This window comes from Athene cunicularia, assembly GCF_003259725.1.
Source record: "Athene cunicularia isolate RWA chromosome 3 unlocalized genomic scaffold, athCun1 chr3_part1, whole genome shotgun sequence".
NCBI lineage: Eukaryota > Metazoa > Chordata > Aves > Strigiformes > Strigidae > Athene > Athene cunicularia.
In genome coordinates, this window is record NW_020799097.1 from 121,443,308 (window position 1) to 121,463,367 (window position 20,060).

The 20,060-nt window shown below is 38.9% G+C and overlaps 1 long non-coding RNA gene across 1 annotated transcript; it reads right to left on the reverse strand.

Moving 5' to 3' along the window:
• Nucleotides 1-597: 597 nt before the first annotated feature.
• LOC113478595 lies at nucleotides 598-19,472 on the reverse strand. Its single transcript, XR_003398092.1, has 4 exons — nucleotides 19,170-19,472; nucleotides 18,677-18,748; nucleotides 18,274-18,402; nucleotides 598-657 (listed from the first exon to the last, which is right to left on the reverse strand). It is a non-coding gene; the product is annotated as an uncharacterized LOC113478595 (long non-coding RNA).
• Nucleotides 19,473-20,060: the final 588 nt, after the last annotated feature.

Sequence of the window (20,060 nt, forward strand, 5' to 3'; positions counted from 1 at the left end):
AGAGATACTAGGAAGCACTCAAAGCAGAAGTCAGCACAGCCTGGCCAGGCAGGGTTCATTGCTCTAGTTTTGTGCCACTTCCTACTCAAGTAGCATCACTGCAGTCTGTGAGCTGTATTCCTGTGAGGCACCGCTGCAACAAAAAAGAACAAGTAGCTACAGGAATTGGAGAGCACTTCTCAGTTCTCGGATCAGGGTACATGCCCTGCCTGAAACCAAATTCAACACCGGGATAAAATGTAGGCATGCTGCATCCCACCTTCCCACATAAATGAAACCTTGGTGAACAGTCCAGTTGTAAATCAAGACCAAGGGATACATTGATATATACAGGGAACCCTGGATAGAACATAGTGTTAACCTGCATCACGCCATGGCCAGGCTAGCCTTGTAGCAACTGTCTCACCCATCTTTATTCTAATCAAAACACCAAAATCTAGACATTAACCATGTTACCATCACAGCCTCACCTGCTCTGTCACTACTGATTCTCTTAAAGAGCAGACTATGAAGACGATAACTTTACACTGGGAGAAGAGGCACAGATTCTCCCCAGTTAGCACACATTACCTGTTTTCACTTCTCTGGCTCTAAAGACAAATCTAAACTGTTTAGCAATCCACCTTCTGACAAGTTCTTCATGCAAGCTATGCTTGGCTGTGAAAAAAATCACGAAACTGGAATCCTAAGATCCAGACTGATTATTTCTGCAGAAAGCATCATTTTCACATTTTTCTCCCACCAGAAAGGAAGTGTTGTCGCTGTCAAGACAGTGTAAGGTAGCCCAGGAAAACTCACAGGCAAATTTCACTGTCACTGTTCCCATTTACTTGTTCTAAAGACTGGAGTAATTTTCTTTTTATTTTTCAGATTCTTAAATCCTGCATGCTGCAAATCTTGATGTAAGCTAATAATTTGTGTGGACAAACAATGCAATTACTTAAATAGCCACCTGGGTTTCTCTTTTACAGTGTATCTGGTAAAAAAAAAAAAAAAAAAAAAAAAAAAAAAAATCAGTTCTTACTTTCTAGAGAGAAAAATTACAAGAACTCACATATTCATATGTATATTCACACACACAAAGAAGTGTTTTAAATGTGTTGACCATTAGCACCAATTTTAAAGATTATTTACAAATAAGAAGGGCCAAAAAACAAGTTAACAGCAAGTTCAAGTGTCAAATCTAGGAAATCTTTCTCCTTTATATGCTCATTACATGCATCATGCAAACACCTTCCATTCCATGAGACTCAAGTTTGTGTTACTTCACATTTTATTTGACAGTGGAGAACTTCAATTGAGAAGAAAAAAGGTAGAATCAATTTTAGTCCTTCTCCTACTTTCCTTCTGGGTTTTTATTAAAGTCATAGAAATGCAAGATTAAATGAGGTAATGTTCCTTAGGATGCTGTGAAAAAGGAGGCTGGCTCTATCATATATCAGATCACTTATAAATTACCTGCTGCGTAGCCCCTTTGATGCAGAATTCCTGGAGGAGGACAAGGCATTAGTGCACTCTGCATTAGGTAATCCAAACCAGTGCTTAAGATTACTGCAAAAACACCAGAACATCTCTCCGCAGTTCTGTTTCATTCATGGTCTAACAAATCCTCACAAATTTTTCACTTCATTTAAAGTGAGCAGGTATAAGGAAAATATATAATAAAAAATAAGTTCCCAGCTCTGGTAAATTTTCTCCTCTATTTTTATTATTATTTCAATTCCGATGGCTCCAGTAAAAGATAATTAACTGCCGAGGATTCAGGGATTTTAAGTAATGTTCTTCCAGCTCACAGTTCCTTCACAGAAATCACTAAAAAACACAGTAAAACTTTTACTTGCCTTTCATTCTCAGTAGTATATCTCAGTGAACTACGGAACTTTTGGAGACTAATTTCCTGTCCACCTCCCGTGGATTCTCTGGTGTTTTAATATTATGGTTCAAATCATATAGCAGCTCCTCTGTCATTATGGACACTAATTTCAAACACTGTACTCTGTTCAGATATGTAATTTCATAAGCAACTCAGATTCTCTTTCAATTTTCATGAAAAACATTTAACGTTGAGGGTAGAGGCATGCAGAGGAGGAAGAGCAAGGCAGAGCGTGCTCAACACAATCTTCAGTTTCTTAAGAAACCAGATTAGAACTGCCAGAGGGAAAAAAAAAGCAGCGATCAAAAATACTCCGGGCAATCACTAGATGGTGCTACTAAGAGGAAATATGTACCATGAAGGAACTTTAAAAACCCCGGAGCCATCTGTAAGCCACATGAAAAAGACTCCCCATCCCATTTGTAACTGTGTAGGCCAATTTCTCCCACGCAAACACACTACAATCTTGCAGAACCTAGAGCAAGTACTTAAAGGCACAAGGGATTCCCCTTCACAACTGCTGAGGGTTTTTTTTTTAATTCAAATTGGCACCTGAAGAGCAGCAGCCACTGAGTGCTCTGTGGTCCAGATGGAGAGCAGAGACAGAGGTGCAGGTTGCTCAGACAGTACTGAACCTCCCTAACAGGGCACCTCTGCCAGCATCCCTCATCACCCTGACTTTGGCCATCGTTGCATGCAGTGTCATGAGAAGTTTCTGCTTTCCCACAGGTTCAGGAGCTCGCATTTCTTGACATGCACAATCATAAGGACTATTCATGCAATCTACAGGACCCTCACAGTTCTTAGAAATAAGGCTACTACTTCCTGAATAGAACAACTACTGCCCGGTTTAAAGATAACTCCAAACTACATAAAAATGAGCAGGTACACCATAAATTTCTAAAGACAGAACCAATCTCACTTCATATCACGAAGAATGTGCCAAATCAAATGCTTCTGTAACCAAAGTTACATCCGTGTTGCTGTGTGCCACAAGCTAGAACCCAGCTGGCTCTGAACAAGATCCTAATTTAGCATTTCGCCAATTAACAGGATCCCAATAACCCAATCTAAACACAGCATTTTTCTGCAGTAGGTCAGCACACTCTGTGCTGTCTCAGTCCTCTACCTGGCAGTGAATCCGAGTTCATAAATTTAAATCTCCACTGTAATGCTAAATGATCTCTCTTCCCACCCCCTTCGAAGTGCTCCATTCTCAGGGGAATAACATTAGCATTTATGGAAGTAAACGCCTCAGGGTTTTGCTAACGTGCTAATGAGCTAGAGCCTTCCACCTTCAGATCACAAGCATGAATCCTATTCAGCTCAAAGGTAAAAATACTAGCAGAAATTTGATATTAAAATGAGTTCTAGTTCCAGCTCCCCCATCACAAATCCATCTTTATGCCTTCTGTGTAGTTGTATTTTCCAAGTCAGATAGAGCTTTGAACTCAGCAGAGCCTTCCACCAAGGACCCCCAATTGCTCAAGATCCAAAATCATTTTGATGCAGATCTTCCGGATATACAGAACAGATAATCACACTTAGAAAAGGGAAAAATAAAAATAATTTTAAAAGTAATGTAAGTTCTACAAACTGGAATTCACAGAGGTGCCAAAAATACTGAGGTTTTTCAGAAAAGAGCTACAGAAAGCAAAATCTTATAAATATCCACTGGTTTAGAACCCTTTAACACTAAAGATTCTACTGTAGCCACAGTATTTAAACTATCCAGTTTTGCTTACACACAAACAGCTCTAACTGATATACATTTTTAGAAAGAAGTCACACAAAATCTGAAGAATTTACTCTGGGAAAAATAACAGGGAACAGGGTTTTGAATTCCAGCATTTGCAAACCCCTACAGGGCTTGTGCCCCCTTCTTTTTTCTGCTAATTTAAAATCGCAGTTTTATGCCCTAACGTTGCTCTCAGTCACTGCAGAGGTTCCTCTCTTCCACAGGAGGGAGCTTTCCTCTTGCAAAGATGACTGAATCTCTTTCCCAGCTCTCATTTTGGAAACGTGTAGGAGCTCTAAACAGTTCTAGCGTGCCCCACGCCTGACAGCTTCCACATAGGATTAGCAAGGAAGATTCAGAAAACGAAGGAAAAAAAACCCACAAACCCACATCACAAAAAAACAGAAAAATCAAGCATTTATAAGCGAAACTGTTCTTGGACCCTTGTGTTATATCCCACAATTACGGCTCCCCACCCCTAATGCAATTACTCACAGAGGAGAAAAATGTGAGAATGTCGTCCAACACCATTTATGTCCAGACATAACTGACACATATAAATTTCATTCATGTGACTGAAGGTGTCAGCCAGACAATACTAGAAGAACAACAATAAATCACAGTAATTCAAAGAACATAACATCTTGAGAAGACATCTGGCCTAATAGCTGAAAGAAATACTGAATAGAAATTTGAAAATATATTTTAAAGGACAAAAATGAAAGCAATCCTCTTCTGGACAACCATTTATTAATCCAGCAAGTGACAGTCAGCTTTTACTAGGGTTAACCCGAATGGGTGCTTTTTTCTAGAAAAACAGCTTGCTTCCACCATTCAAAATTCTGTGCCACACTTATCTGCAGCTCTGAGCTGCAGTTTCTACTAAGGTAGCACTGTGCTATCATCACATTTCACAGCTGCTACTTCCACTACTGCTTCTTTAGAAGAAAAAAAAAAAAAAAAATCACAAAGCCAAGTGGGAACGATGCTTAAGCTGTGCTGTTCTCACTATTTAATAGCTAAAGAATTTCATATTCCCTGCTGTCTAAATTCTAGTCAAACGGGTATATCCTCCTCCTGATGTGTACAGCTAATCCCCATCATCAACAGTGGGAATAACACATGCACACAAAGGGGAGAATTGAGCCCTTGAGGCCTGTTGTAATAAATTCAAAATATCAGGGTAAACATATTTTGCATATGATGGGTAATAAGCCTGAACACCAGCTTCTGTGTTTGCAAATGCATTATGGGTTTGCACACTCAGAGCACTACAGATACCTTACTCACCTAGTTTCGAGCTTTGTATGAGTTTCAAGAAACAGTTCTGCCATGAATAACTAATTGCTATATATAAAGATCTGTACATACAGATCTAATCACAGATCAAAGCTCATGGAGCAAAATGGACAGAAAGGATTAAGTGAAATACTTCTGCTGTAAATGTCTTACAATCTTGAATTATGACTAGCCACATAAATAGCACATGCTGCTCAGGACTCTTTCCTCCTATTAAAGTAGTAACTTCAAAAAAAAATATATTACAAGTCTTCCCTGTCTTCACTACTTGATACTACTTCAAAGCCAACTAAGGTATAAGCATGTGGCTGTGTTTTGGCTTATACATAATGAACACTAGTAAAGACAGATTCAGCTGCAGGCCATGGTGAGCTAAACAGAAGGCTAAATATTGTCAGAGAAGCTATCTCTGGTGTGACAACTTAGTGGTGTTAAATTGTCTTTAATCAAAGCCCTATCTAACATTTTAGGAAGAAAAAAAAAAATCCAAACAATCTGCAGACCATATCACATCACACTCCATGCTCAGGGTAATTTTTCAGAACAAAACTTCTCCTGTTCACAGGTAATTAATTCTGAAAAATTATCATGCTATATGGTAAATGTAAACTGCTAACAGAATATTAATAATGAAACAAACCAAGCCAGGCAGCATAGTTTGAGAAAAGACCGCAAGTCTCAATACAAGCAAAGGCAACCAGAGTGTCTTGTTTGTGTAACACTTAATAAGTCCCAGAGGGAAAAGAGACAGCTGTGTAACACTGCCTTGGTTGTCCCTTTTTTCTCATCATAATTACATCTGTTAGTGATGTTTCATAGAATGAAATGTCAGAGAGTGTCCTGAAAGTTGTGTGAATACTGACAAAGCCTGAACATAAAAAGTAGATGAAAAAGCATCCCCAATGATATGTTTTAGAAGGCAGCCAACATCATCCTGGAAGGTTAAATCTTAGGTCAAGTAAAACTTTTTACCAAGGAACACTATATTTTCAGCACTCATTTAACTTATTTTAAGTACAAGGACTTAAAGTGAACTTGACATTAAGTTTCCCAGTAGGACTTGTAGCTTACAAAGTCAATATTTACACTTATTCCATGATTCCTATATCTTTAAGTAGATTCCCCTCCCCACCTTTGAAAAGAAATTATGGACTTCTTAAGGATCCTGAAAATAAATCACTCTCTTACAAGGTGAAACTACAACTGAGAAACACAAAACACTGGAGTAGATTTTACTCCAAGATAAAAAGGCAAAGGTCAGAGTACAAGGAAGGTAATTAGAATTCAAGTCTGGGAAACAAGAATTACTTGATTTCACTCCAGTTCCAATAATCACTCATAAACTGATCCAGACTGTTTTCACCAAAGCTAGATACCTAGACATATAGCTTGAATTTCAGAATTGCTAACCAGCTATCTGCTTTACTTGAAAGAAGAAGGGACATTAGAGCTGTAAGAATCAGAAAAATCTCAGACAATTCTGAAAAGGGAAAAATTGTCCCTTGTTACTTAAATCACTTCCTAATATTAAAGATCCTTCAAAAATTAGTTACTTTTCAAATAAAGTTTAGAACAACAAATGCCAAGTAAAACCCTGCCAAATCATTTTCAAGCACATTTAGCAGAAATTAAATATTTACACACAAAAAGTTAACTGGATGTTTGGGCTGATTAATTTGTTTGCTATAGTATCTGGAAATTTTGTAACAGAAAATCTTCTACAAAAAAACCCTCTTTTTCTCTGAAGAGCAATTTCTCCATCAGTAGTTATTTCAAAACTAAGATTGTATATAACTAATGTTATAGACTACTTAGCTCTATACCATACCTCTAAAATTACTATGGCACCTAGACATGAGACTGGTAAACATCAAGTGTGACGTTCTTTTTCCTTCTAAGTATTGCTTTCTAACAAGTCAAAGGGTTAAAATAATAATTCGGCCCTCTAAGGTTCTCTTGGCCTCAACCCTTTCCTTATTCCAAATTAGCAAAAAATAAATGGTAGGGTATGATGCTTACTAAGCTACATATCTACTTAACCCTGAACATTAACGAGTACTAGATCTTTTATCCCAATATAGTTCCTTTTTGCGCTACTCTTGCATAGGAGGCATACCACAATTTTAACGAAAGGAAAGGGTATGTGAAAGGAGAGTCCAAGTGCAGTCTCCATAGAGCACGATTTAACTCCTGCCTGGCAAAGCAACAATGGGAAAACAGAACAGTTACCGGAACTTTTCTGCTTCAGTTAGACTGCTGTTTAAGTGTGAAACTTGAACTTGGGCAACTACAGAGCCTCCAGCTTAGGAGCAAAGTCAATACATTGATTTCGAAGCTCACTTTTTGGAACATGAAACACTCACATAACACTTGGACATCATTACAACATGTATGAAGCTTAACAAAAGCATTGAATCCTTTTAAAAGTTTTATGACCCAGAATGGCTTTATTTATTTGACCTGCCTGGTAAAAGAGAACATTTACAATGTTCTATGTGATACACTGCCATTTCCAAGTAACATGCATCAGTGAAATATCAATGGAGACAAAAGTGTTCTTATTTTTCATACCTTGAGTACAACAATTAAATAAAAGCAGGAGCCTGCAAAAGTGCCTGCATTGTAGTAGAAGTGCGAGTAACTAAACATTAAATTTCTCTACAAAGATACCTGATTTTTAAGAAAAATGATTTAAAAAGCATAGGTGTGTCTTCTCATACTGATCATACTGAAGCAGAGGAACCAAAATTGATCCCTTTTTGGTAATTTAGTTCCTCCCTGATACACGAGTAATGGAATTATTCCAAATTGCTTTTAATCATGTCTATAATGGGAAAGAATACCAAACCAAAAATAGGTCAGGAAAAGTAATCGACAGCAGAAAAAAGGGCCTAGTCTAGTTGTGATAAAAGGTTTCAGATCCCATCAGGTTCACTGAGATTTGAGAGTACACAAACCACACTGAGTCAGGCCATACCTCTATTATATCTCCAATGCTAACACTGTTCTGTGAACTTTTGCACCCATGTTGCAAAATATTTGCAAAACACACCGGAAAGCTAGCAGAATTATCCTCCCAAATACCAGTTGTCTCAGCTTTTCAGGAACTGAAAATTGGGGGAAAAATATCTGCCCATAGTATCAGAAATAAATAAGTTTGGTTTCCAGCGTACTAATATTCCATATTTGATTGGTCTTCAGAAAGTTGAGACCTCCAGTTGAAGCTTTTTATACAAGTGGGATAATAAGGTGCTGGTCCTCTATGAATTTTTGGTGTTTTACAAAAATTAGGTTTATATAATCTCTCCTGTGAGGATAATAGAAAAATCTTTCTCCTCTGCTCTGTGGCCTGTTTTCAGAGAGGGAACTTAGTATTTCGGAGAATTTTGCTTATCAAATGCAGGTGATCATCACTGCATACACTTTGTTCCTTAAAGGTTGCTAAAAGATGCTTCTCAAAATGCCAGTGGCAGTAATACTCCCCTTGGCCAGATTTTTGATTTGGTTTATGGTTTGTCTTTTTTTTTTTCTTAAACTCAAATAGTTACTGGCATTCACACCAGCAAAGATGCATCTATCTACAAATCTTAAAACAAAAAGGGGCGTGTGGGTGTGGATGTCTAATCCAGACCAGTTACAGCCATAATGTTAAGCTCCATCGCAGCTCACTGCTAGCATACCTTAACCCTCAGCTGGGAGGACCACACTTAGGCTTTATTTTCATTCCCTGGAAGAACAGCAGGAACTCAAAAGTTCCATGAACAGTATTTTTTTCATCAGCAGTGCCAGAAATTTCATGTGCACAGTTCTTTTAGGAGGCTACCAGATCATTCAGGCTGGCTAATAGATGAAAACCTTGCACAGTACTAACACCACATATGGAGAGCTGCAGACTCCAGTTTTCTTACATCTATGTTCTTCTTTAAACAGTACTCGGAACACGCACAAGATGTTTTTATTAGAGCTGCAATCAAGGACACATCAGCTATAATGAAACAGTAAAATTTAACTGCTGCCAACAACATTCCGCTTTGGTCTACAGTCAGTTTGAGCTTCTGCCCAACATCCACTTGCTATCAGGCTCCCAGAGAGTGACACTAAGCTGCTTCATCAAGAGTCTTAAAGTTTATTTTGCTTTGACTGCAACTCTTCACTATGCGGTTGCGCAGTAGTAAATATGACCTTAACATCGAGTGGAAGTCTGGCAACAACTTGATTGCAAATGTAATCTACAACAGCCACAGAAGTTAACCAAGCCAAAAGCATAGTTACAGCTCTTAAAAACTCAGACTATAAATGGCTATACAAGATTGCATTTCATGCTGCAGTTTGCTAGCATGATTAACTGTAGTGCTGTGTTACACCTGCAAATCATTTATCTTTTTGCAAATACTTCAGAAGTAATGTAGATGCCCCAGTACCTGACTGTTTTCAAATCAGGTAACAGTACAAGAAGAGAAATAAATCAGTGGTACTGCTTGGAACATGCATTGTTAAACAAGTGTGTGTATCTCCATGGGATCAGGACCTTGGATGGTGAAGTGATGATCTAAAGTGCACTGGAAAATAAAATGCCACCATAATTGTAAAGGCTCAAAATGAACGCCTGGTTAATGTAGCAGATAAAAAGTAAAAGCCTTCATCAACTTTTTAAGATAAATGTTTTAATAGCTGAGTCTGTAAAGTTTTGTAGTTATAAAACACATTTTATTGCAATGTTTTATAAGACAGAGGAAGCGGCTGAAAAAGGAATAAGTCTGAGGTTTATTTACAAATAGGCTACAGAAATAGCCCTTGCTGCTGTTAAAAAGAAAGCTGAAGTAAAAAGATGAGGCTTCTCTGAAAGCAATTGTCTAGGTACAGATAAAAAGACAAATCTGAAACTACAGAGCTGCAGTAAGTTTATTGTAACAGAGCTCCTAAAGTGAACATTCTGATAAAATACTGCAGCTGCTTTTCAGAGGTCAGCATATGGGAAGGTACATCGTATTTCCAAACTTTTAGCATTTTCCATTCTCAGAACTGCACTTCACTATAGGCAGTAGATATACTTGGCTCAGAATATACTGCTCAAGTCACAAAAACACTTCAAAATTAATACAGGTTAGATCATTTCCTCACTTAAACTGGCTTAACTCCCAACCCAATATGTGTTTTTCAACAATTTCAGTCAGGCCCTCAACAAGTAGCTTCAGTAGCAGCTTTGTAATCAGCTTAATTTGTAGTTGTCTTTCCCCACACCTACCACAATCACACGTTCTTGACCCTTCTCCATGCATCAGTAGTGCTCAGACAGATCAGAAGGATGATTTCGTGTACACTAATTTTTGGAGTTCTTTTTCAGTCACACTGTGTCTCCCTGATTCTGCCCTACTTGCAGCCACAGGAATACAAAGAGCATCACAAAGGAGAGGTCAGGAAGGTGTAGCAGGGACTAGCCATGTCTCAACCAAATCTGAAACTGCACTTTCATGAAGGAGTTCAGGCCTTGGCTCACTACAGTATTTGCAACCCTGCTCAGCAAAGCACACTGATTTGAGGCCTCAGTTACTATGGTGATGAACATGGAATAAATGTTTATGTATAATTAGATAAAATCTCCCTTTGAGAAAGCAGTTGTCCTTCTCACAGGCAGCTACTTATTTTTTTAACTAAACAGATGTAAAAAAAGTATTAAAATTTTAAAGCTTAATGATCAGTGTTATTCATTAGTAAGTTAATGATAATTTAAACCTATGGCAAGAATTTTAAAAAAAGAACATGAAAAACTAGTCAATGAGAATCCCATCTCTTCTGAAAACTAAACTGCTAAACTCCCTAGAGATTAAGTTAATTATTGGTTTTACACATTTTAGGTTTTTGCTTAAGAAAAACAGGAATGATTAATAAAACTATCTCATTGTTTAACAAAGCTTAAGAAAAACTTATTGAATAAAAAAATGAATGTATGAGTCCTTTTCTTCTTCACAATCACTAAATTAAATCACCCCGCTTGTAAAATATAAGCAGTATTTCCTAACTCTAAGCTTACGTAAAAGCAGTAAGGTGATATAAAGAAGTTAATTTAGTTGAAATGCTTCGTTCATAAACTCATGAGTGGCTTACTTCCTTTTTCAAAAGATTATGAATCAGTAATTACAGCAGAACCATCTGCCACAAAGATGAATATTCCACTCAGGGTTTTGGGGAACTCTTTGCCACAACATTTACATATAACTTGGACTTTTTTTTGATTAAGAAAATCCAGTCTTAAAATGTGATCACTAGTCATACTCCTTAGCATTAAAATTGCTTTAAATGTAAGGAATACTAAATTCAGAGTAGACAAGATGATTTCCTAGGATAGATGACTATAAAAAACTAATGACAAAAAACTTAGCCAAATACTGAATTCCTCCTTGAAGAAAAACAAATAATTGGCAAAATGCAGCAGAAACATTGCCAGCTGATGAGCTGCCTCATTCTTTCCACTATGATGCCATCTGTTGCCAGCTCTTCCCTGTCTACATGCGCTATACTCCCTCCAACTCTCAGCCTGACCCAGATCCGGCCCTGGTCTCAAGTCTCATAATGAAATCCAGCTTTACCCACCCAATGTGTGTAAGTAGCTACACCTGTAGTTGGAGGTGGTACTCTGGTGACACTGGACAAGTAAATCAGCTTCTACTCCCAGCCACCTATTAAAGCTCTATTCTTTCACTAAAATTTTTCTCCCTTCTCCCCAGTCTGCCAACATAACTGTGTATTTGCTCCCCAGCCCACTTGTCAGATTAATTCAATTTAGAAAAACTTCAACTACACAAAGTGTTGAAGCTAAGAGGGATAACATTTTAAGTACTGAGCTAGGAAGTAGTCACATGCAGGTTTGTGCAAGTAGATCATATGTGGGAAGCTTCCAGTAAGAAGGGCAAAATATACTCTTCTTTTTGTGCAGCACAGCAGGAGCCAGTGTACACACCTGGCATCTATGCATAAAAGAACAGCGAGATCTTAACCCTAATAAAATCATTTAATATCATCTAGTTATCCTTTATATTTAGGCTGTAAATTCCTCCAATACAAAGACTTCCTTCTGTGCCTTGCACACATTGTTGCTACACAAGAGATAATAGGAAGCTGTACAGCTGATCATGAAGAAGCAGAGTATAATTTTGACTTGCTCTAAGAATAGGCCAAACGCCTTCCTCCAGTTCGCATGCAAATTTATTACTGAAGACAATGCAGGTATTTGAGGGAAGAAACTCAGCTTAGAATATGAATGTCTCTTCAAGGGCCATCCAAATCAAAACTAGACCTCAAACACCAAGGTTTACAGATTTAGCATCTTCTATTAAGGGATTTTGAAGTAACAAACATTTACATATTTACAGAAGTGATCTTTGTTTCAACTGAGTATTAGCTATAGCTGCAGGGAGTAGTGTGTTATTGCAAAAAGCAGTAACTAGATAATTAGGTCAAACTAAATCTCCTTTTATCCTTAAAAAATATGCTTTACTATTAATTCACAAAACATTCATTTACATTTACAAAATAATCCACAGCAAGGGACCAGACATCCCCAAACACTGACACTAGAGCTATCAGTTGTAAACTGTTTATTGTACAGCTAAGCAAATTAAGTGGGTTGTCTTATTAATACCTTTAATATTTTGAGTCGTTTTCAAACTTGTATGGTACACAGTCATAGAAATACTTTTTTCATTTAAACATGAAACAGTAAAGAGTTATCTTTACTTAAAAAACTTCGTTCATCATAAATTTAGACTGCAATACTGAAACAAAGAAAATACTCATCTTAAGATTTTGCTCTCTTTTAATACCTGAAATTTTATTAGCGAGCTATTCTGTTTGGGTTTTATGCAGATTTTTGGTAGTAAAAATCCCCTATTTAAACTCAGTGGTGTGAACAGACTTTTTACTAGAGGTGTTCCCAAAGTGACAGCCAGAAAAGCATATATACTAGAAAATTTGTCTTAGACTCTAGTGTCAATGCTTATCCACCTCGCAGATGTTAAAGCAATTTATTTCTTAATAGTTGTAGCAAAGAATCACTGTGGTCCTGATGAAGGTTTGGCATCCCCAACTCCACAGGAAACCTCATAGAATCACAGAATGGTTTGGGTTGGAAGGTATCTTAAAGATCATTTAGTCCAACTCCCCCACCCCTGACCATGGGCAGGGACACCTTCCACCAGCCCAGGTTGCTCAAAGCCCCATCCAACATGGCCTTGAACCCTGCCAGGGATGAGGCAGCCACAGCTTCTCTGGGCAACCTGTGCCACTGTCTCACCACCCTCACAGGGAAGTTCTAAATCTACTCTCAGTTTAAAACCATGACTCCTCAATCCTATCCCTACGCTGCCTGACAAAGCTTTCCTGAACACCCCCCATCTCTCCCGTTTCCTTCACAGCTTTCCTGTAGGCCCCTTTAAGTACTTGGAGGCTGCTATAAGGTCTCCCCAGAGCCTTCTCCAGGCTGAACAACTCCAACTCTCTCAGCCTGTCCTCAGAGGGGAGGTGCTCCAGACCCCATATCATCTTTATGGCCTCCTCTGGACCCACTCAAGCAAGTCCATGTCCTTCTTATGTTGGGGGCCCCTCAGAGCTGAACACAGTACTCTAGGTGTGATCTCAGCTTAGTACTAGAGTGCTTAGTAATCCCATAAAACAGAACAGAAACAGCAGGCTATAGGCTAAACCTTACACAGATAAGAACATCTAGACCTGTTCTGTGGTCTTCATTTGACCAAGGTGTGGTTCCTGAACAGGACTACACACTGCTAATGGGGACATTAAGGATTCTGGAGAGTCTATATGCTAGCTCAAAGGGAGTGGGCAACAGGGGCTGCCCCACAGCAACAGCCTTTCGTTGGTCTGCTCGGGAATTCAGTATGCTTCCAGCCCAATCTCATAGCTCAGCGGAACCAGACAACCCCTGGGAAACTATTTTAACCTCTTAACTGGAAGTTATCTGCAAAATTACCCCCAACCCAATCTCTTTCAAAATATAATTATCCCAAAACTGACATGAAATACACAGAGGACGACTCAGAGCTGGTTACTCAGGAACAGAGATCTTGAGCAAACGCTTAAACTGGCTACTATGATACCAAGAACTGAGTATTTTAAGCTTCCATTATGTTCCATAGCATAAATCTACAGAGGTATGCATTCAGTCAGAAAGAACACCCACATATTCAAAATAAATGTACATGGTCACTAACAAATTAACCATTTGAGCAGTAAAACGTGCACTGAATGTTACTAAAATACCAATAAACTAAATGACTTAGGACAGGGAGGCAAGTTCTTCCTCAACAGTTATACAAACCAGATACTTAATTGAACACTGTACAAAGATATAGTGCCAAACCTGGAGTTACAGTACTGCAAGTTTTGTTTGTGTGTTGTTTTGGTTTTTTTTTTTTAATTATTATATACTCTTCACTCCACATTAACATAAGTTAAAAGATGGTATAATCCTTGGTTAAGTTATATTTTAGCTCAGTTCAAGAACTCCCAAGAATCTAGTGCTTTACCCACAGAGCCCAAAAACTTTTGAAGATTCCAACTCTGACTGCTTCAATGATGGATATTTTTCATCTTAGTACCACAAGTTTTACTGGCTGTAGACACTCTCCACATTTTTTGCACCTTCAGGGGCCTTGATCAGCTAGCAGCATTTCCTCTTTAAAAAGCCCATTTGCAGGGTCACTCAAGACTTTGCAGGAACTGGGAGGCTCTGAAAGCCGCACAGCTCAGATCTGGGGAAGTTTTTTGTTTTATTTTTAAAACATTGCCTACTCCACATAACTATTTCAAAGACTCTGACCTCCCAAGGTTTGCAACAAATGGTTTTAGGCTATATCCAAAGGCTTCTGAGTGTTGACAACCAGGTTATACTGGAAATTATTTCCCAGGAGAATTAATCTAAAATAGGCTCTACTTACTGCACTCAGAACAGCAGTGCTTTAAAAAAACAAAACAAAAACCCAACAAAAAACCAAGCCAAACCAAAAACCTAACAGCCCACACAAGAAGGGCTGCAGGTTGTTCAGTATGAAAGTTAAATCTCCATTTATGAATCTGAGAAAAAGAGGAAGCCTCCATATACACAGGACAAATTCTGTCACTGTACCAGATGTGGGTACATCTGACATGCTATCAATCAAGACTGTCCTGGTCAGCAGAGGGAGAAAGGGGCTCACTCCCAAGAGGATGATATATGTGCTCCTCCTTCTCCGTAACAGCAGTCCTTCTCTCTTCCCCAACCCTAAACTAAAGCCAGTACTAAGTGCCACTTCATTTGATCATCAGAAGACTGGGTATGTATTCCCTGATATGGAGGTACTTAGTCCCCTTCATCCCAGGGTCTGATTACTGGATACAGACATAGGGAATGAAAGCTTTCAGTTCTTGCTACTGAAGTCCTGAACAAGGTATTGCTAGAGCTGGAGAGTTCACATCCAGCAGGGCGAGACAGTACTGATGACCTGTGTTTATTCTTTGCCATAATAACATGCCAAAATCATATGCCATTCATATGCCAAAATCAGTAAGCAGCACTCTGCCTCCCCATGCCATGAGGGGTATTTCTCAGAATAGTTTCTATTTGCAAGAGGGCCAGAACATAAACATTTCCCAAACATGTCCTACACTTTTAGCTCTGTTGGTTAGCAACAGGAAGGTAGCAAAATACTCCTGTCAGCATAAGTCAACCAGAAAACTACAATTTACGTTGACCAAAAAGCCACTACAGTGTTGTTTATTCTAGTCCAAAATTGGTGAGAGTTACTGACTGCAACTACACTAAGGCGGCTTGTCAAAATGGCAGTACTGTCTCATCCACAGGCTGCTGTCACCTTGGGAAAAGGGAGTCCAGCAGAACTGTATACACCTCAGTAAATCTTTATCCAGTTTCAATCCATGCAGTTGTAGCATTACTCAGAGGTTGCGGGAGAGCTGAGCACGCACACGACCAATGTGATCAAGGAATGCCCATTGATTACAACTAAGAAAGCCCTTTTATAATGTTCTCCTGCACATGTGAGTAACATGCAGTACAAGTCCTCAAGACTGGACAGTTAAATTAGCCCGTGCTTTAAATCTTCTTATGATAGGATAAAAAGTGCCACATCAGCCTTGCCAGGCCTCCTGCTCTGTATAACTTCCTCTTCCGTCCCAACCCCTTCCAGGGGTTATTTGTCTCGTCGAGTTTCTCCCCCCTCATTCAGGGTCACATCCTTATCGCATTCTTGCTCGGCTGAGGCTCTTATCGGTCTTGTTCTCACGCAGGATTGCTCACATGTCCATTCTCTTGTAGAAAGCCCTCTAGAATCCCAACAAGAGGCAACTCATTATAACACTAAAGTTTCCATATTTTAATACCAAGATTACATGTATTACAGAGCTCTCACAGCATTATGAAGTAAGTACCTCTCCACTGCAATTTTACCAGCCATCCCTAAGTCTGCAGAGTCATGTAACAACTTCAGCTGAATGGCAAAAGACAAAGTTGAAAAAATCATATTATTGTGGAAAGAACTTCAACACAAATAGTCTCATCTCATTAGTATTATCCTGATAATGAATAATCTGCACTATTCTTTTTTTGTGTGATACTGCTTTCTTAAATCTCCATTTGGTTATTTATGCATAAGCACATGCACCCAATCCACAAAGCGTTCTGTTGAGTTCCCTGCCTGGTGAAAAGCATTAGAATCACTACTGGTCTTATTCTTCCTGCCACAGACAAGGCTTACAGGAGTGGGTTTTCTGAAACTAGATTTCACACTGAGGACAGCCTGGAGTATCTCGTCGTATGATATCTGCCGCTTAAACTAGGGACAGCACATTTGAGGTTATCAGCCAGTGGTAAAAATGTTTGGGCTGTAGTAAAATTCCAGTGGTAGCACTTCATAGTACAAAATCTGAAGTTGTTTTCAGTGTGCAAAGCAGGCTGCAAAATAAAGCACACAGTTTCCAGAGAGCAGAATTCTTCCCTATTGACAGAGGAATGAAAAATACTACAGTATGACTAAGTCACTCAAAATTTCATGGTATTTACTTAGGAACTTCACCTTTCATTATTTATACCTTTTCTCTGCTGGGAGATGGGGCAGGGGGAGGGTGCAGGGAGAGTCTGATATGAAAATATGAGCAAATGCCTTTAGTCTGACTTTTGAAGTCTCCTCTGAAAACTCTGCAGGTCCTTCCAGAAAGGAAAATCTCATTTTTTTTTCTTGAGGGAGAATTCAATAACATCTTGATTGATCAGAATATCAGAAGTTAATATTAAATCCACTGGAGTTATAAAGCCATTCCACATCAGAAAGTGGATAATACTTTGCCAAACAGGTAGAAGACAGAAGCATCATGATTTACAGCATACCATGGTAACAAGCTGCACCCCATCCCTGGCAAGTGCCCCTTTTAATTAGGCAGTCTTTTGCAACATCAAGGTCCAAAGACTTAAATCACACAATATCTCAGATTAAAACATATTAACAGCAAATCCATCTAAATGATAACTTCTGTAAGGGATTCTTTAATCTCTGTGCAAGGCAAGAGCTGCCAGCAGCTGTAATGACTCTGCACAAAGAAAGTTACAGCCTTTTAACTACTCTTTCTCTAAGGAAAGCTAGATCTTTTTAGTTAGCTAAATCAGGAAGCTAAATCTTTTTCTGATTCCTTAGGTGACCATACTGTGCCAAAAGTGTGAAGATCAAGCATTCAGTGGTAGTCTATCCCTTCTGGCACCAGGATGAAAGGATAAAACCTAAAATGTCCAAACACTTTGGATTCAGGACCTGAACCTGTAGCAGCAAAACACAAACCCCTGTCCAGCAGCATGAGAATAACTCCACACTTCCACTGAATGCAGCAAAGCAGGACAAAATCTTCGCCCACCACCAAAGAGCTGAGACAATTTTCTAGTCCTGTGCTGCAGACCCAGAATATCTGAAGACTACCACGGTAAGAAAAAGGCAGTATCCAATGATCCAAACACCGATAGGCAGGCACAGTTGATAGACTGGGTGCTTTGCACCTCACGAAAAGAGCATCACCAAACCCAGTTTCATCACATCTAAAGTAGTAAAATCTGTTACAGCTATAAAAATACAGGTAGTATGAACACCAAACTAGTTCCTGAGAAGTTCTTCGATGCACGTCTCACTTCCTGTGGGAAAAAAAATAAAAATCAGATCCTCTGGCAAACAGACCTAGTTGGCATATGGGGTTATACTCCCTCTTATTTCTCAAGTTGAAACTACAAACACACAGTCCTTCATATACACTCCCAAGAAAATCTCTGTGTGGAAGAGAGGCACAGAGTGGAGATTCACACATACACAGTGCATACCTCAGTGCGGTCTCATCTCCTCAGCTGAGGCAGCCTGGAACATTTACATGAATACATGTGATCATGCTGCATCATGTTTTCCTTGAAAGCTCTGAACAAGCTACTTATTTTTTCACCCAGCTGACAGCCCTGTAAATTAAAACAGATTATATGAGCACTGAGATCATGACAATCAAAGCTACGGAAAATGCACAGCTAAAATGGATGCAATTTATTATATCATACCACAGACAGCATTTGTTAATGCAATTATTCTTCTCTTCCATGACAACAAAAAGGGTTAATAGACACAGAACACACTACATTCATTAAACCCCCCACAACACATACTGATATGCTCAAAGGTACTCCACATGACAACAACATTTATGTTAATTAGTTTTGAAAGAATCAGGTTACTTACTGGTATTCAAAATTTGTCCCCAATGCAAATTGTTTAGGGGATCAACAATCAAACAATTCCCCAGTTTTCTCTCTGCCACGAAAACCAAAACAAAACAAATTAAGACCTTTTGGCATTGTTTCAATTCAGGCTCTGTTTCACTATTAAATTATTGGTCTAGTCTGCTTCCTGAATCATCATGTTCAGAATTTGTACTGGCCAAAAGCTGAACCAGTCAGCCAACACATGACCACTGATAAAACACATACCACCTTAAAATAAATCAAATTATTGTTTCCACAAGATGGTTACATACATTAACAGCTCATTAATATCCTGTGCAGGCCAATCTCTACTGCCTAATCGGTTATTGGAGGAAGATAAGAACTTCACAAATCAGACCTATACATGCATCTCTCTAGCAGAGTTAAACAAAAGCAATAAGCCTTTACAATAGTGGTAGACAAGCACATCAGTGAAAAAATCAAACTCTACTCGTGCTCACAGCACTTACCTCCAGCTGTTGCAAAGTCTTTGAGCAGTCAGCCCACAGCTCTTACCAGAGTTCCCCAGAACAAATGACTTCAGAAAAAAGCAGCCAATTACACCAACCCTAGCTACAGCTGGATGCCATCAAGAAATCTTATCAGCTGCTAGGCAAATAAGATCACTACATGAAATTATTATGCAAAAAGCAGTCTCAAGAAAAATGTAACCTTTTAGTCTCAACCTTTCTTGCAAATTGTTTCCATATATTTGTTCTGCAGAGAGCTATCTGATACAGTGAAACAATTACAGGCACAGGGTCAGAGATACAGAAAGCATTTTTATCCCCAGTTTATTCTAGCCAGAACTGGCAGTAAGTCTAGGAAATCAGAAAACCACTCTTTATAACCTAGTTAAGAAAAAGAAAGTTTCATGCAGGCGTTTTCAATCTGTGGCTTCAAATCCTTGGGGGCTGTTAATTATCACCAAGAGCTGAAAAGGGTACCCGAAGAAATAATCCTACTATCAGGACATTTAATTCACAGCACCTTGGGCAGCATGATTCTCAGATCAGAGGCATTTATAACCACTGTTTCAGTAAACACACATATACTAGAGACAACTATACATCTGCACTTGCTCTAGCAGTTTGAAATCCAGCATCCTGCAGTGATGCAAAATGAACCAATGAGTGACCAAAAATGAGCTACTAACCTACAGCTTCACAAGGCTTCTGTGACTCATGCCTTTCTTCTGGTCTTAAGGAGTGTCCTGTTCCTCATTTTCTAGGTAAAGAGAGCAGTGTTCCACTGCATTCCTAACCTTTTCATTTGACCATTTTTTTTTAGCTGGGTCTCACTGCATCTGAAAAGTATCATCTCCCTCTCCTCCCAAACCTTGGCAATTTATACATGCTCTC